Source organism: Carassius auratus, unplaced genomic scaffold (genome assembly GCF_003368295.1).
Source record: "Carassius auratus strain Wakin unplaced genomic scaffold, ASM336829v1 scaf_tig00214968, whole genome shotgun sequence".
Taxonomy (NCBI): domain Eukaryota; kingdom Metazoa; phylum Chordata; class Actinopteri; order Cypriniformes; family Cyprinidae; genus Carassius; species Carassius auratus.
In genome coordinates this window covers 85,160-106,206 of record NW_020527887.1, presented here as the reverse complement: position 1 = coordinate 106,206, position 21,047 = coordinate 85,160, and the positions used below count along the sequence as shown (strand labels likewise).

General features: G+C 34.4%; 3 non-coding genes across 3 annotated transcripts; 2 read left to right on the top strand and 1 right to left on the bottom strand.

Annotated features, from left to right (window-relative positions):
* The first annotated feature begins 17,787 nt into the window (after window positions 1-17,787).
* On the top strand, window positions 17,788-17,903 carry LOC113093352 (U5 spliceosomal RNA). Its single transcript, XR_003287732.1, has one exon. It is a non-coding gene; the product is annotated as a U5 spliceosomal RNA (small nuclear RNA).
* A 483-nt stretch (window positions 17,904-18,386) lies between these two features.
* LOC113093354 (U5 spliceosomal RNA) lies at window positions 18,387-18,502 on the top strand. The gene has a single exon (XR_003287734.1). It is a non-coding gene; the product is annotated as a U5 spliceosomal RNA (small nuclear RNA).
* Window positions 18,503-19,652: 1,150 nt separating this feature from the next.
* LOC113093353 (U5 spliceosomal RNA) lies at window positions 19,653-19,765 on the bottom strand. Its single transcript, XR_003287733.1, has one exon. It is a non-coding gene; the product is annotated as a U5 spliceosomal RNA (small nuclear RNA).
* Between the last annotated feature and the right edge of the window lie 1,282 nt (window positions 19,766-21,047).

Sequence of the window (21,047 nt, the reverse complement as noted above, 5' to 3'; positions counted from 1 at the left end):
CCAGGATCATTAATCCAGTCTTCAGTGTCAAATGATCCTTCAGACATCATTGTAATATGCTGATCAAGAAATATTTCTTATTATTATCAATGTTGAAAAAGTTTTGCTGCTTTATATTTTTTTTGGAAAACATGATGCATTTTTTGTTCGGGATTATGTACACAATGAATCCTCCTACATCTTTATTGCACCAGAATGTACATAAACAGTGCAACAGTAAAATATAACCATTTAGTTTGTGGCTTCTATTTCTGTTCTCTGTTCAGAAGATGTCAGGAAATGCCCAGTTTCATTCAGGGATGGCTCATGTCCCAGTATGTGTACTGTATTTGGATAGGCTGCTGTGAATTCCCTGTAGCCACTGATATTTGGAGAGGCACTGATGCACACCGATCAGAACACATCATTTGGGCTGAAACTCACACGGGCAGATGGGAAAATGACAGCATGAGTCAAACCAAGGGGAAGAATGGGCTTCCTGTCGACAGAATATTCCTGATCTATGATGATAGTGCAGGAATGATTGTCTAAAATCATGCCCCCTGGAGAGGAAGTCTCACAGAACATAATCTACAGAGGAATCTTGGTCATCTAAAGTGATTCTAATTAGAGGACAAAATATTAAGAAGTCAAATGTCAAAATGTTCCAAAACAGCAAAAAAGAACGGTTCCAGAAAGGTTTTTTTTTTTTTAAACAAAGCAAATGTATTTTTATCTAAAATTGTTGACGGACACACACAAGCACCTTCCCGCTTTACTTAACACATAAATTGTAAGAATATCACTGATACTGATTAATATATAGCTTATAAAGTAAGGTTAGTCCCAGTTTGTTAATACAAGGTTGGTATGAATTTCCACAGTCATGTACAAAATAACACAAAGTGAGATAACATGACATTTTGGGTTATGGAAACAACAGTTAACAAGGTGAATGATAATAACATGAACTATTAATGAAACATGGAAAGTGCTCCTGAACAGAATAAATATCATACCTTCATGCAAATCCTTCTGCATCTGACTAAAGTGTCAACAGCTTTCACGCATGTCTTTCAAAATGAGTCTTGCATCAGAAAAACATTTAGAATGTATTTATTCATTTTTTAATTTTATATAAAGAACATTTTGTGTAATGGAACCATGCATTAATGCCCATAATAAACCATTAAATGTAAGTTGGTAACTGGCAGACAGTTGCCTTTGGATTAGAAATGTCATAGGTAACATTCTCAGGGAAAAGATCAGATATTTATGACCCTTTCTTAATACATTTCTGGAAAAATGTATGCAATCATAATATGCAAAACCTCCGCTCTAGATATCAGTTCTGAATCCTTTTATTGACATTGTCTTGAATATACAACCACACAAAAAAAGACCACACCTGTGGCAAAATGTCTATTAAACACTCATCTGTGGGTTCATGATGTTTTAAATCTCTTTGGTTGTACTTGTTGAATGTCACTAATACTGTAATATCCTTAAAGAGTACGCCCATATTTCTTTTCAACACCTAAAACCTACATTACCCAGATGAAGGATTACTGTTGACTCTGAATAGACACCTACATACACGTACATCTATGTTTAGGTTACTAACAGGCCACTTAAATATTTAGGTTACTAACATTTCATTGTGGTGAGAGGGGTAGATATATGTTTCCTCTACAACAATGTTAACTCGCTCTTTAATTACCAATATGCATCATTGGAGAAACTAACCATCTAGTCATTCACAAATAGTTTTTCGAAATCAGTTTGAATCACACTGGTCCAACATTATAGACCTTATGCATCAGAAAAACAAGTGCAAGTCTGTATCAAGTCTGCTTTATTGTCAATTCTTCCCATGTACATTGCATACAGAGGATTTAAATTGCGTTTCTCTCAGACCCTTGGTGCATACAGATAACACTAACAGTAGAACATTAAATAGGCCTACAGATAAAATATAAAAAAGTACAACTAGCTATACAAGTATACAAATAGGTAATGTAAAAAGAAAGATAAGTAAAGCAGCACAAGGCACATGGCAGATATGTGCAATCCAGTGAAGTAAACAAACAGTGCAGTAGCTTCATTAGCTCGTGAAGTGGATGTATTTATTGAAGCATTGAATTTGCATTATAATGTTCTAAGCGAATATCATATAAACCATATAGGTACATAAGAAAGTATAATATGAAGAATAAGAAAGTGCAGTAAACTGTAAAACTTCTTGTGCTACAAACCGGTGTGTTCGTAATTAACACAATATATTGAAATCCCTTATGAAAATTAACCATAGTTAAAATAAAGCCTAAAGATTTGATTAATAGCAGGTTCTGTTTAACATCATAAGTGGGGTTCCAACGCGCATTTTTGCACATGCTCACGCTTCATAAATGGCGCAGATTTTTGCACGCTAAAATATATAGATTCGATATATTAAAAATCGAATGAATCGTTGAATTATGTAACTTGCGATCATAGGGGGCTATAACGATTCACTTTTGGGAAACGCACCCCAGGATAGCATCACAGACATGTAGAGAGGAACATGTTCAACCTCCAGCCACTTTGATTTGGATGTAGCCCATTATCAGATTTAAGAGGCAGGATTGTTCCTATATCTGTAATGCGAACGTCTCCTGAGATTAGAGATACGCGGCAGACCAGAAGGGGTTTTCCAGCGTCTCGTTTGGGAATGTTTATGTAACCCTTACAGTCATTTGGGCTGTTTGTTTCGGGTCCAGCCGGTGGGCCAGGCACTTTGGTAATGAAGCTAATTGAACTTAACTGCAAAGAAACCGTTTCAAGGCTCTGTTTGTTGTCACTCAGTCTAATCGAAAGATTTGAGCGCAATTACGCTTTTCTATAATTGCTATTAGATTTAAACTGACTACAGTCATCAGAAAACAGGCCGTGCACGGTTTTTTTTTTAATCGTGGGTGGCATATATGCCCAAAACTTTAAATGCAGAATCTAGAATTATTTAAGAAGCCTTTATATTCAGTTCGATTCAAATTTATGTGTATAGCGCTTTTTAGACATTTTTTCAAAGCAGTTTTACAGAAAATGCATGTGTCTACATTAAAGAGTGATCTGCTATAATTTAAAATTAAAAAAGTTTGTTCTGAATTTATAGATGTGGTTTACATTTAACCTACTTATTGCTCTGTGTGCCAAAAATAAGACAAAACGTAACTTTGAATTATTATTTTTATAAATGAATTTTTAAGGGTAAATTAAAAAAAACATTGTAAATGCCCTAGAAAATACTGAAATAGGGCACTTGACCTGTGCCATGCAGAAAATAACTACATAATCTTTCAGATAACTTGAATCAATTTATGGTGATCCTGTTGTTTTTTTCTATATTTTGAATCAAGTGCGCATGTTTTGGCTTTGTCCAGGTTATTTTTTTCCACACATTAAATGCATCCCAGCTATTTATACAAAACATCCAGGAAAATAAAAATACAGTGTTGAATAATGCTTAATATATCAGCTAGAAAGATGATGTTTTCAGGACATTTTTGCAGGTATGCATTACTGGAGTTAACCATGACAAACGTAATCAATTAATAGAAAAACAAATTGATTGAACATCAGTTTTTTTTCTTTGGTCCTTAACCTTTCACACACTTTCCACAATGAAATCTTTTCAGGTTTCCTTATGCTGAATACGTGTCCTGAATTCTTGAAGCAAAAATCTGGAGTTATATTTGTGCATAAAAAATCAATAAATGTTGAGGGATCGCCGAACAGGACGGTGATTTCCCCTTATCACCTGATTCAGGGCAAACAAAATATTTAAAGAGTTAAAGTTTATGTGTTATACAAGTTCACCACCTTCAAACACAGATTTTCTTCTGCGTGCGCGTGCATGAGTGTAGAATAATTTAAGAAACACCTCTTAGCTGAAATCAATCAAATATTTGAATGGAAAATACAAAATCTATGTTTTCATTATTTTGTAAGAAACGTCAGAAGAGAGCAATACTAAAAACAAGAGCAAAGAAGACTGATAGTGTTTTCCAAAATGTATATTACCTGATAAATTCTACAAGGTTAAATTATTCTCAGGCTTACATTGAAAGATCATTTGACATCAGACATGGAATTCAGATGCAAGATTTTACATAACGATATCAGAATTAGAATATTATACACACATACACACGTAGCAATTAGTTTTACACGTTGTAAGAAATTATGTTTATATTAAAAATATGAAAAATAAACTTGTATAAATAATGGGAGACAAAATTAAAAAAACATTTCAATGTACCTTAAATTACAATCAAAACCTACATTTGAAAAGGAAGAAGTTAAAGTGAATTTGTTTGACAGACTGACCAATACTTGTCCAACTGCAACAAGACCAGAAACATGTCTTATCTATCACGGAAAAAAAAAGGAAGGAAAAAAAGAGGAGTCGCTTCTGGAAGACCGAAGACCTCTCGGGACAGGGACCATGTGTCAGGGCTTAATGTGCAGGAATCAACGGGAAAATTCCACACTGATGATGCAACACTGACATCTACTGAGCGTGAGAAACTACTGCAAACACAACACAAACTAACAGTGCAGCAACAGTCAGTGTAATAAAGCAGTTTACATTGAATTAAACGCAGATGACAGACCTTTTGTTTCTGTGTAGACGATTAAGCAGCTTCCCTTAGACATATAGTTCAACATACATATGACAACAAACTCTTAGAAAAAAGGGATCATTGGGGTTCTATATAGAAACATATAGGGTTCTTTACTCAACTCCAAAGAACCTTTTATGCTAAAAACTGATTGATTCAAATGATTTGCCATCCCCAAACTGACTCAAATGATTTGCGAACCCGCTTTGAACTCCCGAACTGACTCAAATGATTCGCGAACCCGCTTTGAACTCCCGAACTGACTCAAAAGATTCGCGAACCCGCTACGAACTCCCGAACTTATTCAAATGATTCGCGATCCCCAAACTGACTCAAATGATTCGCGATCCCGCTACGAACTCCCGAACTGCCTCAAATGATTCGGGAACCCGCTTTGAACTCCCGAACTACCTCAAATGATTCGCGATCCCCAAATTGACTCAAATGATTCGCGATCCCACTACGAACTCCCGAACTGATTCAAATGATTCGCGATCCCCAAACTGACTCAAATGATTCGCGAACCCGCTTTGAACTCCCGAACTGACTCAAATAATTAGTGATCCCGCTACGAACTCCCGAACTGACTCAAATGATTCGCGAACCCGCTACGAACTCCCGAAATGACTCAAATGAGCGATCCCAATACACATATAATAAAAGTGTGCACATCTAGATAAATAAACAGCAGATGTTCTTGTTAACAACTTCTTTAACTTGAGCAAACACTGCTAATACACATACATTTGTTAATAAAGTAAATAAAACGAAAACATGAATATTTTAATGCTACTGAATAAAAAGAAACGATCCACTGGAAAGTCTCTGCTCATCATGACAGGACCTGGATCACTGAGCTGCAATGGGGTCGCTGTGTCCATTTCTTTTACTGTCTACACTCTAAAAAACGCTGGGTTGTTTTTTCAACCCAACTGCTGGGTTGAGGCCGTTGGATAGGACTTTGGGATGTTTTAACCCAAGTTTGGGTTGATAATAAGGTTTAAAAAAAAATTTTTTTAACCCAGCGGTCTGGGTTGAGGACGCGGACGTGAAGGAGAGCACGCACGTCACGTCAAGATCGTACGTCTCCAGTGCGAGCAGCCGCCATTTTCTCAGCGTGATAGAAGCGAGAAGCGAGTGAAAGACTATGGTAAGTAAATATTCAAAATGTAAAGTTATCTTTTATTGTTTACCCGGTTGTATGAAAGGCGGAAGGTTTTATGAAAGGCGGAAACAAAAGAGCTTAACGTTATATATATATATTTTAAAATAAAACGGACGCGGTTTTTGCCTCAGACACGGAGGTCTTAACTGCCTCATGTAACGGTACTGAACGGAGGATGTACTTTTAATATAACGTCTGTGAATGTATTTTGTCATATTTACACAAGGTTTTACATTATCTGTACTTTTTGAGGCGTTAACAGGCGGTTATGGTCATGTGAATTTGTCTTTTTTTTCGCGGTTAAACTGAATGTATGTTTGTCTCCTAAAGGAAACGGCATTGTGTAGTAAAGACTATCATAATTATTTTGAGGCTGTTGAAGTGGTAACTGTTAAAAGTATGTTTTACATGTCATATTTCAGACTTGTCCAGCTCCTGTCTTCATTGTCCTCGCGCTGAGAGTTAGAGACACCGAAGCTGTTTGTGTGAGGATGAGGAGGAGGTGTTCTTCTGAAGAGAGGGACAGACGGTTTAAGGAGAGTAAACTTCAGAATAACATCAAGTTATCTTTATTTTTACTAAGACTAAAATAATGTTGTTGTTTTTTTAGATGTTGCAATCCAGAGACAAGATAACTTCATTCTTTTGATACTGATGTAAGTTAAGTTATTATTACTTTTTTTTTTTTGAAAAGTAATGTTTATGTTGTGTCCTGCCTGTTAACTTCACATTTTGATGCAAAAACAGTGTGATTTTATATATATATATATATATATATATATATGTATATATATATATATATATATATATATATATGTATATGTGTGTGTATGTATATATATGTATGTATATGTTAATATTTTATTGAAACCATTGATGTCCCTCTTTGCAGAACTCAAACTAACTGGAGTTAAGGACACAGAAGTCTGCTTGTGTGAGGAGGTGGTTTTCTCAGCTTCTTTGGAAGAGAGGGAAAGATCATTTAAGGCAAGTAAACTTCATAATTTCATGTTATCAGCTGTTGTTGTGTTTTACTAAGAGTAAAATAATATTTGTTTTTGTAGATGTTAAAAGCAAGAGACATGGGAGAGCATAATTCCTTTGAGATTTTATGTAAGTTATTTTTAGAAAATAAATTTTTTCTGTTGTCTCCTGCCGGTTTACTTCACATTTTGATGCAACAACAGCATGATTACGTGCTCATTTCATTAAGACCATTGATGTCTGTGTTTTTCATTGCAGAACTCAAACCAACTGTGGAGTTGTCTGATTTGGAGAGTCATCATTCTTGGTCTTCGCTCTTAGAGGTAAAGTTCACACAAAAAATAATTTACTTGCCCTCAAGTCATTCCAAACCTATAAGACTTTTGTCTGTCTTTACAACATAAATTAATATATTTTTAGTTTTCTCATAATATTTGTTAATCCATTTATAGTTTAGATAATCAGTATTTTCAAGCTTCATAAATATAGAGTTATTGTAGAAGTAAATTCTGATATTTATATATGAATACATCTTAAATTATATGATAGCAAACATGTTCAAAATAAAATACTGGTCTCCCAGACCAGCAATGGAGGACACAAAAAGAGAATATTAAATATATTCATATTTTTTCAAAAAAATGAGCAGAGTTTGTATGAGTCTGGAAAAACATGAGGAGAGTAAATTATAAACATTTTAATTATTTGGTGAACTAACGGTTTGAAGAGCAGCCCTTCACGTACATGAACATTTGTGAGGTATGTGAATGTCATGACTGTTTTAATGTTTCAGTAAAGAAGCTTTCTGAAAGCAATATTTATTCAAACAATATCACCTGTCCTCACACTAGTGCTGCCATTATAGCCTCCTGGAGCGCTGTGGTGGACTGAGACATTAAACAACCACACAAAGTGTTGAAACTTTAAAACCGATTATTTACCTATCCTTACGGATGTGAATACACCTCTACCTGAAAATCGATAGTTTAATTAAATGTTTAATTTTTTCAAATGTGTTTCTCTTAGGCCACTGATGAAGAGCAGGCGGTGACTGGGATGAATCCTGGTCAGAGAGGAGAATCTTCTTTCCCCCAAACTGATGCAGCGGTGGTTTTAAAGGAGGACGCTGCCCTGGATGATGTAGAAGAAGTCAGATGCTGTGCTGATGGGGCTTCTTCATGACTACATCAGTTATGCTAAAGAGATCATAAAAAATTGACCGTGATGCATGATCTGTATTCATGGACTATGAAACAAACTGTAAGTGTATAATTTGTTAAAAAAAAAAAAAGTTAAATGCTTTTTCTGTGCTGTTTAGTAGAAGAGTTTACACTCTGTCATTCATACACCTGCTCACATTCTTTCACACACACACACACACACACACGCGTCTGTTAAATGTTATAATATCAAAGTTAATGTTGTGATTTATTTGTGTACTGTCATGCCAGAATAGTTGGAAAAAAACCTAATTCAGTTATATTCATCAAATGTTCAATGCTTTGTTTATGAACTCTGTAGCTGTTAATGCCATCCTTTTCTGCATTTCTTCTAACATGTTACTTTTTGACTTTTCTCTTGTTTTTAATAAATATTTTCCTTTTGGTAATTATTATTTGTGTGTAAAAGTGATATTTAAAATGAACAACATTTGTAGGTTTAATGCCTAGCTCAATTTGGGTTAATTTTAACGTAGAAATGCATTGTTTCCCCACATGGCTGCACTCTGCGAGTTTATTTTCTGCCAGCAGGAGGCGCTAAGAGCGGGAGAGGTAGGTTTCTCCGGTAACGGCTGCAGAGCGGTGCTGAGCTCTCAAACGCTGCCTTATCAAGCACATGCGAAATGATATCGAACATTTTCTAAATACAGTAGTTTTCCTTCTGAAATACAGTGATAAAAAAACACCCGCTCTGGTTTTTGAAACCCTGCAATATAGTCATTTTAAACCATAAAAAATGGCAACCCAGCAGGCTGGGTTAAATATGATAACCCAACTGGTTGGGTTAAAATAACCCAGCGTTGGGTTCGTCCCTTTTTGACCCAGCGCTGGGTTGTCAAAATAACCCAAATTGGGTTGTTTTCAACCCAGCAGTTTTTAGAGTGTATGCTCATTGGCTGCTTTGAGCCGTTGCTGCGATATGTCAACACCTCGGCCATGTTAGCTAGGGCAAGACTGCCGTAAACAAATAAAAAAACGATAACGTTCACATTTATTACTTAATCCTCCCCTTATGTCATGTATATATGTATTATAATCTCTCTTTTTTTCTTTTTTTTTTTAATAAATAATATTTATTTTTGTTACTAAGCTTATATATTTTCCTGTTTGTATTAAGAGCTGCTCTCTCAGGCTATATCTTTTCTGTATCCTATTATGAAGAAACGGATTTTATGCAGTCATGTTTGTTTGTAAATCTTTATATCTTCAATAAATAAAATAAAAATAATTAAATAATAATAAAAAAACGTTCACATTTATCAACCGATTTCAGAGGTTTGTGATCTACGTGCAGTTAAAAAAAAACTTTGCCTCCAGTTATTTAGAAACACATTTTATTTAAGTTTTCAGTTCTGTCTTTCTCTGTGAATGGTTTAGTTGTGAAGACAAAACCTGACTAATAAAGATTAATTCCCCACCGCTTCCCTCAAGATTTTCTATTTTATTCAATTAATGAGTTAAATAATGTAAAAAAAAAATTATAATACACATTACACACACTCATGCAGAAAACACACACAACAGTGGTTTATTTTTCCATGTATGTTCACCAGTGTTGGGCATTATTAGTAACGCGTTACTGTAGTGCAGTTCAATTTGACCAAACTAATACTGTAACGCATTACTTTTTAAATAAATAAACTCCGTTACCATTACCATATGGTGGATTGTCCATTACTTTTTTTAAATTAATTAATTTTGACTGAAGTGCAGCCTAACCTGTCCACTTTCGCAATATGTTCCCATGCATTTGTAAACTGTAGCCAACTCACGGATTCATGCAAAAGCTCCTATGTGTTAACATACAGTTTTAATGAATATTATTATGTGGAATGGGTCTACAGCAAAGTGTCTTAAGTGATTCTCTGTATGTTTTTTCTCATACAGGTGAAACATTTTTGAAAACATGCAGCCTGTCTCTACTGTGCAGTCGCCAGCTTTCAGTCAGAATCAGTTCAGTCAATTCGGGAGTTTCAGAGCGCGAATCATTTGAATCCGTTCGGGAGTTCGGAGCAGGTTCGCGAATCATTTGAGTCAGTTTGGGGATCGTGAATCATTTGTTCGGGAGTTCGGAGCGTGAATCATTTTAATCAGTTCGGGAGCTCGGAGCGGGATCGCGAATCATTTGAGTCAGTTTGGGGATCGCGAATCATTTGAGTCAGTTTGGGAGTTCGGAGCGGGTTCGCGAATCATTTGAGTCAGTTTGGGGATCGCGAGTCATTTGAATCAGTTCGGAGTGTGTTCGCGAATCATTTGAATAAGTTTGGGGGTTTAAAGCAGGTTCGCCAATCATCTATTATTAATACACTGGTTGTTAATTAAGCTGACAACATAATGTTAAATATGACCAAAAAACATCGAGAAAGAACAGCTGAGTCTTACCTGTGAAAGATAACACCCCGAGATATAAATATATATATAGTGCAAAAGCATGATCGAGATCTATGCACAATTAACTTTTCTCAAACTCATTTCTGGAAAATCACTTTAGTCATGGTTTTTCTGGTCTGTCTTAGTATTTGTTGTTGTCCATCTTACATCTCATCACTGACATAAATCTTCAGAGGTCAAGTAGGATTGGTTTAATTCTTTATCTGAAGTTATACCTTGTAAAAATGTCTGATGGAAAAGCTAATCTTTCATGACTTAAACTAAAGAATCATGGCCTGTTAAGAAAAATCCTTTGCATTGTCCTCCAAAACATGAATTGGCTGGGTAAAGCACCTGCAGGTATAGCCGTCTACATCAGGATCATCTTGTGCGGCCCAAGCAGCCTGTCTTCACATGGAGCTCAACGATCAGCCAGGGAACTGAATGGAAGTTGTAAAAATAGATGAAAAAATCCAGAAAAAGAATTCATCCTCATTTGGCTGTGACGGTGGTCTGGTCTTTTTTGTCCCGGGTGTATCCTCAGCAGCTGAAATCACTGAAGATATTTGTGTTTGCAGGGAAAATATCACATCTATCATTCATTTGGGGGCTCGCAGGCCAGAACCGTTTCCACATTTGACACACTACTCATTCAGGTGGTTTCACGTCATGCTGTTTTCCAAAAGCCCATTTCCATTCGCTGAACAGATTTAAGCATCCAGTGATTTCATTTAATTTCATCTGCCCACATATAAAACACAAAAGTCATGAACACTCTGATTCAAACAAAGACAGATAGCTAGATGTTGCAATGTTTAAAGTTAAAAATAAAGTTAACATTTAATTAACATTTATACATAATATTATTATACATAATTGTATCATTTTTAAAAATGCACTTATTTTCATTTTTTTCAAATAATTATGTCGAAATAAGTTGACTTATGATTTACTTATATTCAATTTGTTGTTTTATTTTAATAATGTATTAATATTTTTTCTATTTTTTTAATAATTTATATATATAACAGATTCTGGCAAATATAGTACGTCATCTGGGTATTCCATGCATAAAGAAAATGTGCATGCTATGCACAGAATACAAACTGAATACTGCAGAAATAGTAAGAGTATGGCATTTCAGACACAGCAATTTACTTAATTCCTGAACGAATCATCAGTTTGAATGAATCAAAAGAATGAATGACTCAATGACTTTTTACATTTTTCAAAGACATTTACCTATTGACAAACAACCAATTCCAAACAAACAAATAAATAAAAGGATAGTTCACCCAAAAATGTCACCCGTCATATACTCACCCTATGACATACTTTCTTTTTGCGGAAGATAAAAGATATTTTGAGAATGTTGGTAAGCAAGTTCATCTTGTTGCCAGTGACCTTCATTATATGAACAAAAAAATACTAAGATTTTTCTCAAATAATCTTCTTTTATGTTTAGTTTATGTTAGGCTATCGTATCTTAAATGTTTATGTGTAATACATTTGATGCTGTAAATGATAAATCAGATAAAATATCTCTTTCTAAAGCTACATTTTGTAATGTCTTATCCTTGTTAACAAAACAATGGCTTTAAAATAACTTTTGTTTGTATTTTCAGTCAAACTGAATTTTATATTAAAAATAATATATAACTACAATTGCTATATATTTATATCTTGGCTTTGGTTAAACAGAGTTTTTTTTTTTATTGTTAAAATTAATATGTACAAATTAATTATTTAATTCTAAAAAGCTTGCGATTTATTCTTCTCAAATGCTTTCCATCTTGATAAATGTGAGTGTTATGTATGATGGGGATATGAAAATGTACTGCTTAATAGGAAGGACCCAGTTATGTTCACATACATCTTGCCCAAATTCAGGAAACTCGCAATATTTATTTTCCTTGGTCTCAATTTATGCCTCGAGTCTAAAACAGTGTGTGTCCTTCAACATTAGTACCAAAGCTCACAAACACAGCATAACCGACAGAAAGCTTCCACATACCAGTACGCAAGAAGTGATGGATCCTGACTTCTGGAGGAACGAGGAACTCCCTGCTGGTGGGTTTATCAAGGCTTTGGGCTACTATACAGGTTTCATGTGTGTTCCTGCTGGTGGGCTTAAAGGGCAGCTCATCTGTCTGTTGTCCCTAAGAGGCCATAAATTGTTCAAATGAGATGAAGTCCTTGAGTTCCCTGCCTAAACTGCTGTGTGACATCTGCATGGCTGTGTTTTGACAGCCGTGGCTTTAAATCATCATTTTATGACGTGTTCCCGCCAATGATTTATGTTCATTGGAGTCTGGAGGATATGATAATTTGGCCCGAGCAGATGGATTGAGAGATACCAAAGGGCTTCTGTGCCAAACGCTCTCATGCGCCGCACAAATGGAGTCCACATGCTGGAGAAAGAGCCTGACATTTCTGTTTATATCCTCAACGTCACGTGCCTCTCCTCCTGCCTAATGTATTACACTTATGTTCAGCTCTGTTGGGGAGGGATCAAATCTCATAATTCATAATTCTGAGTCATACAATCATGAAAGAGCCAACATCACAAAAAAAGAAAAAAAAATCAGCTGAGATTGATGCAGTGGATTTCAGGAACAACTGTTTTCTAAGCAGTACAGAGCAGGTGATTGAGTGATTGGAAAGTGCAATCCCCCAGGTTTCTTTCATGTATATATTATATATATAGTTTTTATATTTTTTCTCCTTTTACAAAGCCAACAGTGTCATTGTTTACACAGCCTGTCATAATCTGACTGTTGGCCTTATTATAAAGAGGACAGCACTTTTCGAAGTGATCTGATTTACAGTTTTTGCTTCATGAATAAATAAAATGGCTACAAAAATTCCCAAAGACTTATATATCTTATCTTATATATCTGCTGAGCAGAGGATCACAGAAACTTACCTTAGCAAAAACATAGTAACATACTAAAAACACTACACTGTAAAAAATAAGTGTAATTTTAACTGTAAAATTTTGTACAAACGCTACGGAAAAAAACTGATAATAGGTTAACAGTAAGTTCCCGTACTATATACAGGGAAAAACTGTAAAAGATCTAACAAAGCATTTAATGTAAATTTTCAGTAAAATTATGTTAATTATACAGCTTTTAGAAGTAAAAAAAGAACAAATCAATGTATAATTTACAGTCTAAAACTGTAAACTGATATTCCCAGAATTCCCTGCGTGACACTACACGTTTGAAAGTATTTTGTTTAAATAATCATGTTTTTAAATAGTTCTTGTTATCAGTTATGTACATTTGAGCTTTATGTTACATCTTCTGTTGCTTAATGAAAGTTTTTTGCATTATTTAAGTATCACGTGTGTTACCATGATGGTGTTTTGTGTTTCCATAAATGTGCACCTTCTATATGTTAATATATACTTCTGCTTGTGGTGAAGCTACTTGTGATGAGCTTTGATACTTCATGTGGCTTTCTCTTATCCAGTACCATCTTTATTATTATGGTGGTTGTCAGTATTTTCAAGGTACAAAACAGATTTAATTTTGTGTGTTGTTGAATTTACTGGTTTATATTCACATTTTCTTGTTTGTAAATTACAGCTTTATATTGTAAAATTAACAGTTTTTGACGTAAATGTGTTTAGAGTTTTCTGTATTTTTACAAAATTATTCTGGCAACCACAGCTGCCAAAAAGTTTTTGTAAAAACAACAAGAAATTTTTTACAGTGTAGAAAGCAACAACATAAGCAAATGGCGAATTTTTTTCTTCTTTCAGTTTTGCATTGCAGGCAAGTACTTGAATGTTGTTCAGATTTTTATATTTTTTCATAAAGTTTTGCTCAATTGAGAGTTTTAGTTGTCCAGTAATCTCACTTTTTATTTTTACATCTATATGCATGTTTCAACACGTACCATTTAAAAGTGTGGGATCAGTCAGATATTTTTCATTTTTTAAAAGAAATTAATACTTTTTTTCAACATGGATTAAATTGATCAAAAGTGACATAAAGACATTTACAGTGTTATAAAAGATTTTACGTTCTTTTCATTAAAGAATTGTGAAAAAAAAATCTTTCATGGCTTTTCGAAAGATATTAAAGCACCACAACTGTTTTCATATTAAATGATTTCTGAAAGTAATGATGCTGTAAATTCAGCTTTGATCACATGAATATCAATTTCAACATACAATATATTTAAATAGAAAAGTCATTTTTAAATTGTAATAATATTTCATAATATACTGTTTTTGCTCTATTTTTAAACAAATAAATGCCGCCTTGGTTCTGTCTTCTTTCAGAAACATCACTGACCAGAAACTTTTGAATGGTTTGCGTTGAATGTGTTCCTGAATGGCTCACTCTTTACTGGAGGTCATGATGTGGACAGGCGGTGATGTTCTGACCGGATACCCAAACCACACTGGCACTAACTCACTCCTCCAGAGGACCAGAGAGCATCGTCCCAGACAGGCATGAGAGCTGAGCAGGAAGCCAACTAAACTAAACAATGTTTTGGTTCATATAAGCCAGCAGATGTTCACAGATAATGGCGGAATAGAGTCCAAAACATCTTGATCTTTACATTATAATCCTTATATGTTGAGTAATTAATTAATGGTTAATGGTATACTAATGATATAAAATGATTTTTATCCAACAAGAAATTGTGCACAGCAGCTTCCGAGGTCAATGTAGAAACAATGGAACACATATAAACCTCAACAATCAAGTGCTTGACAGGCTTTGAGATTGAGTTACAATTCCTTCAAGAAGTGAGAAAATCTGATGCATTTATTCTCTGAGCACTTTTCTGAAAAGGTTTTAGTGCAAAAATGAGTCAGATGGAACATATTCGTTATGATCTTCTGGCCTAAGACTCTGTTATCTAAAGAGCTCTCAGCTCTGAATTCTAGCAGACTTTCCATCCTTTACACATGATTTCATAAAGTATCCCTGCGTAGACTTTAAACATTGTGTGGTTGAGCATTTACTATACACTCTTTCATCCCACATGTCTTCCCACACTGTCCAGCGCACAGAGCCACAGCATGGAAAAAGATTTTAACAGTTGAATCACGACTGTGGACGGCCACCCATGTCTTACTTCACGCCCTTTGGCCCTGATCCTGTGAGATGAGTTTTCCTCACTTGTAACTGGCAGACAGAGAAATGCAGCACAGTTTCTTCTCACTGATCCCGGTCTGCAATGTGTTCTTCAAACTGTATCTGAGAGGCAAGGACAAGGAAAGTATATTATGCTTGTTACTCAGGCTATTTCTACTGTGCACATGAGTTGTTGTGAGCATTTATTACCATGAATTCTTTGTGTTCATGATGCAGTACAGCAAAAAAAGAGAGTAGAGGTTGACCAATGTATCAGTTTTGCCAATTAATCGGCACCGATATTTGATTACTGGAACAATCACTTATCGGCAAAAATTCATGCCGAGGGTTTTTCCGGGTTGAGTGCGTTGCTGAAGCGGCTGAGAAGGCTCTGCTTTCATTGCACAATGTTCATGTGCTATTTGTTTAGTCACGTGATGCTCCACTGAACAGAGTGAGAAACTTCAGATCTGGATTTAAATACAGCTGACAGAAAATCTTGCCGCGCCTCAGAGTGCCATTCGCATAGTTTCCCATTAATTACATTATATTCGCCCCGAATAATTGTTAATGTACATAATGAATTGTATATTTAGCCTTTTCATCTAAACATTTTTCTTTCTGTTGCTCTAATAAAGTCTGTATGCTTTATTGTTTGGTGAATAAGTAAATAAACTAATAATAATAAATATTTCTTAAAAAAGCAAATCAGCATATTAGAATGATTTCTGAAGGATCATGTGACACTGAAGACTGGAGTAATGATGCTGAAAATTTAGATTTGATCACAGAAATAAATAAAATTGTAGAATATATTCATATAGAAAGCAGTTATTTTAAATAGTAAAAATGTTTCATAATATTTTTGCTTGTATTTTGGATCAGATAAAGACAGGCTTGGTGAGCATTAAAAATCTTACTGTACAAAAACATTTGACTGGTCGTGTACTTTTTTTTTTGTGTTCTCCACAAATCTCTCCACAAAACTAGATTTTGTTATTGTTGTTGTTGTTGTTGTTGAATCTTAACATAAAAAAAAAAAACATTTGTTAATTAAAATACCAGAAGTATTGGCCTTGTTTGTACTGTATTTTAGTGTGTTGTTTTTTTATTTATAAAAAAATTCAAAATCAATTTTTTTTATTGATATTACATTTTATTGACTTGCATTTATATTTAATATTGCTCAGATTTGTAAACACTAAATGTTAATATTACATAACATATTTTTCTTCTTTTTTGTGTGTTTTCCACATCTGTATTTTTAACACATTTGTTGTTGTTAAATCTATAATAATTGTATGTATATTTATTTAATTATAATATATTTTGTTTAGTGCTATACTGTAGTTATTACCCTTTTTCATTTTTATAATAAGTGTATTATTTTACTATAAATAAAATGAAAAACTTACTTTTATGTTAAATTTCATATACAATTATGTTTTCTGTACATAATTATACAAATATAAACTGAACGTCTCTTTCAAAATAATTGTCTAAAACATTATCAAAATGTTCTTTTTAATTAATCACATTTTCAATATTATAGATAACTATTCTCTATTACAATGTAAATGTTTATTAAGATCGTTGCACATTTTGTAGCTACATCAATCAACAACAACACAAGAACAATTATTACAAGGTTTATTTTATCTTTGTTCACAACGTTCGTTTATTATATGTTAATCATTCTTAAAGTTAATCTAGATAAAGTGATAGAAAAACGAATACAAACTCATTTTGTTTATTTGTTGCCTTTTATTGTGTGTAGTTTACTCGTCCCGCCTCCCTGAAATTTCCTTCATTCCTATTGGCTAGTCAGCGCTCTACACCTATATGCGACTGGTCCGACGGATAGGCTAGCCAATAGTAACGAAGGAAATTCCAGGGAGGCGGGGCGAGTAAAACGTAATGCTTGTTCTTTACAATGTCAGTAATTTTTTATTGTATTTTTCATCATTTAAACTGCTTTATTTACACAGAAGCGAGTGTAACTGCGCTAAGATCACCAGTGGTACTTTGTCAGTAAAGCTAGCCAAGTCCTTAAGAGTGATGACGCAACCGGAAGTAAGGTCTCTTACCCACAATGCAATGGGGCACACTTAAAATCGCTTAAGTTTTTTTTAATTTTATACACCCGTACTTTATTGTTTGTTATGCAGTTTAATAGCACAGTCGTTTGACGTTATTATACGTTATTCTGTTTTAATATATGTGCAGTACCGATGTCATCATGTCCTCACTGTTCTTGTAGAGTGTGTTTCTGTCACTCAAGTACGTACTGCTGCCTCCAAGAAATCAGTACACTCATGTTTCTCTTCAGATCGTATAAATCTTTCGCCTTTTACTAAAGATTTCCGTGGGGAGGAACACAATGAGTATAAACTAATTTTTTGATGCCCTGCTTTACTGCGGGGCATCTCTTCGTGGTAAAACATCAGAATTTGAGTATTCTGTTATAACTCATTGTATCTCTAGTTTGAACAACGCATCATAGACACTTTAGTATTTTGTTCGCGTTTTTTCGAACGAAGCAATTAGAATAAAGCACAGTCGTTTCGTTTGTGTTATTGTTAGACACGACCTACAAAGACGGGGTTTGGTTATAAATTCGCAAATGACATGTTCACAAATGCGTGAAGAGAACCCTTTCTTTTTGTTCACTAATGAGACTAGTGCCCGTGCCTAAAAGCGATATTTGAGTGCAATAATTATATTTTTAACCTAAATACTATTTTTTTAAGAAGAGCGGATGTATTTCTCATTATACAGAATATTAAAGTAACCACAAATACAGTAATCAATGTTGTGTTGAACAAATGGTGTCTGTCAGGTTCACACCGTTCTTGTGGAGTGTGTTTCTGTCACTGAAGTACGTACTGCTGCTTTTATTAAAGCTAGTACACTCATGTTTCTTTTCAGATCGTATAAATCTTTCGCCTTTTACTAAAGATTTCCGTGGGGAGGAACGCAATGAGTATAAACTAATTTTTTGAATGCTCTGCTTAAATGTGGGGTTCTTCAAATAGTGTGAATATTAGAGTATATCTGAAATTTAGCGATTCGTGTTTTTTTAGCACATACGAAAAAAATCAAGGCGTGTATTGTATAAATTATTTAATTGTTTAAGATCGTTAGATGTATGTTTTGCAGGATGTCATTGTGTGATTCTTGATTAAAGAGTGGTATCAATAATATAATTCCTGTATTTCATTTCAGGGGAGGTATGAAAGTGACTATAGGTACTATGTTGTTCCATTATTATTATTTCTATGTATTTTGCTATACCGTGGATACTGTTATATATTCATTAATTCAAATTTTGCATTTATATAGTTTTGTTCAATTTAGTAGCCTACGCTTTGCAAATTTTATTACTAATGATGATAAAAGAGTCGAGGCTGAATATTTTTTCCTGTGCGTGCAATGCTGTTTTTATACAGCCAATGCAATGACGTTCTACACAAGCATTAGTAATCAAACACAAATAGCATCGTAACAGACCAAACTAATAGAGCACAAATAGCTTACGACCCTAGTTTTTTTTTTTTTTTTTTTTTTTGTGACAGCGCCACCTACCGAGTCAGAGAACCTAAGTCCCAGGAACGAATTCACACATTTGGAGGACCGAAAATGGCACCAAGGCAGTATTTTCACCCCGTTTTAACTACTTAAGAGTTTTAGAGCTTTTTAAAGGTTTATTTCACCAAAATTCTACTTTATTGCATTTAAACCTGGAATGTTGAGTAATTATTGGGTCTAAGTATCATAATATAATAACTCACCAAGTAAAATAAACAACGTGCGCACAATTTATAAATCGAGTGAACGAAAAAGTAAATCGAGGGAATTCAATATTAATCGTGTGCACGTTTTAGTACGTTGAAGGAACGAATTAGTAAATCGTGGGCCAGAATATATCCTGACCATCGATTAGCCTACAATTTTTTCCTGCACATCTTGTGCGGGGCTCCGTAGCTTTCCAATGAAACGCATAACAATTGCTTTTAATGTTGAACAAATAAGAAATCATTCACATTTGACACTCACACTTCAATAAAAAATAATAAAATTCGAGCATTTCTATTGCATTGAAATATAATGCAATATGCCATCCATTGTCAAATCAAGAATCAATATTAGTCTGATATTTAAAACTGAACAGGAACCCCTACAGTTATGCAGGGTATCAAAAGTTAGCTTATACTCATTGTGTTTCTCTCCACGGAAATCTTTAGTAAAAGGCGAAAGATTTATACGATCTGAAAAGAAACATGAGTGTACTACCATCTATTATCGCTAGTACGTACTTGAGCGTCAGAAACACATTTCACAAGAACGGTGGGAACCTGATAGACACAACTTTCAGCAATTAATTATCTGTTGTATGACTAGATACTTAGACCATTTTGTATAATATAATAGTAATCAATCCATTCAGTCTTCTCTTTTAGTCTTTTTAAAAAAGAGGGCAGTAGGCTCTAGTGAACACAAAGGAAATGTTCTCTTTACAGCTAAACACTAAAACAAATGTGACGGGCTTATTTAGACAGACATCCGTTTCTTTATTGTGTTGGGATAAAAAGAGCTAATTAAAATAAGTACCAAATGGTTATCTGCCTGAAACGGACTCACAGGACTCTTTCTATTGCGTATACGGTCAAAGCCAGTGTGTGGAAGCCAAGCCTACTACAACCTTTAGCCAAAAAAATGAGACATGTTCGCTGCAGACAGACGGGAATGGGAGAAATGAATCATTTCGAAGCTTCGAATCAATTGAACCAATTGCTTCACAAAATGATTCAATGTTTCGAAGCGCTCGAAACACCACACGCTGGTGACGCCTGCTGGCCAAAACTGTGTAATTGCAACAAAGGCTCAGACAAAAACATACATAAAACAGATTTTTACAAACCCCACACTTGAATGAAAACGCTTTCTTGAAGTTACAATATCAAACAATAGTCAAAATAATAAAATACTATTAACAATGAGGTGTCGGTATAATAGGCTTGTGCGTCTTTAAAATAATAATTATTAATTTGCAAGGGTTTGTTTTGTTTATTTTATAAAGCACTAGCCTAAACACGCCATAGAGTCTATTAACTACTACTCATCGTTTTAATCACACAAGTGTCTCATTACAAATGTCTACAAGTTGATTAAAATTATTCAAGATTGTATAACATGTACTTCGAAACAGTTAGGGTTAGGGTCAGGGTCAGGGTTAGGGTCCACAATTGATTCTCAAAGGTTTAAAAGCTTCGTGAAGCAGTGTTTCAGAAGCAGCCATCATTACAACAAAATAAATGCTTCACTAAAGGGAAAGGTACACGAGTATAATGTAAACTAGTTTTTTGATGATCTGCTTACCCTCTGTCTACAGCATAGCGTTGCCCTGAAGCAAAGGAACGTTTTTAATTGAGGCTTTACAGAACGTAGGCATGTTTTTATTTTTATTTTTTTATAATGATTGCAACCAATTACAAAGATTGAAAAGTATCAAAGAACAGTCCAATAAGGTATGGGAGTCACTATCAAGCACCATCTGAAAACAGGACTT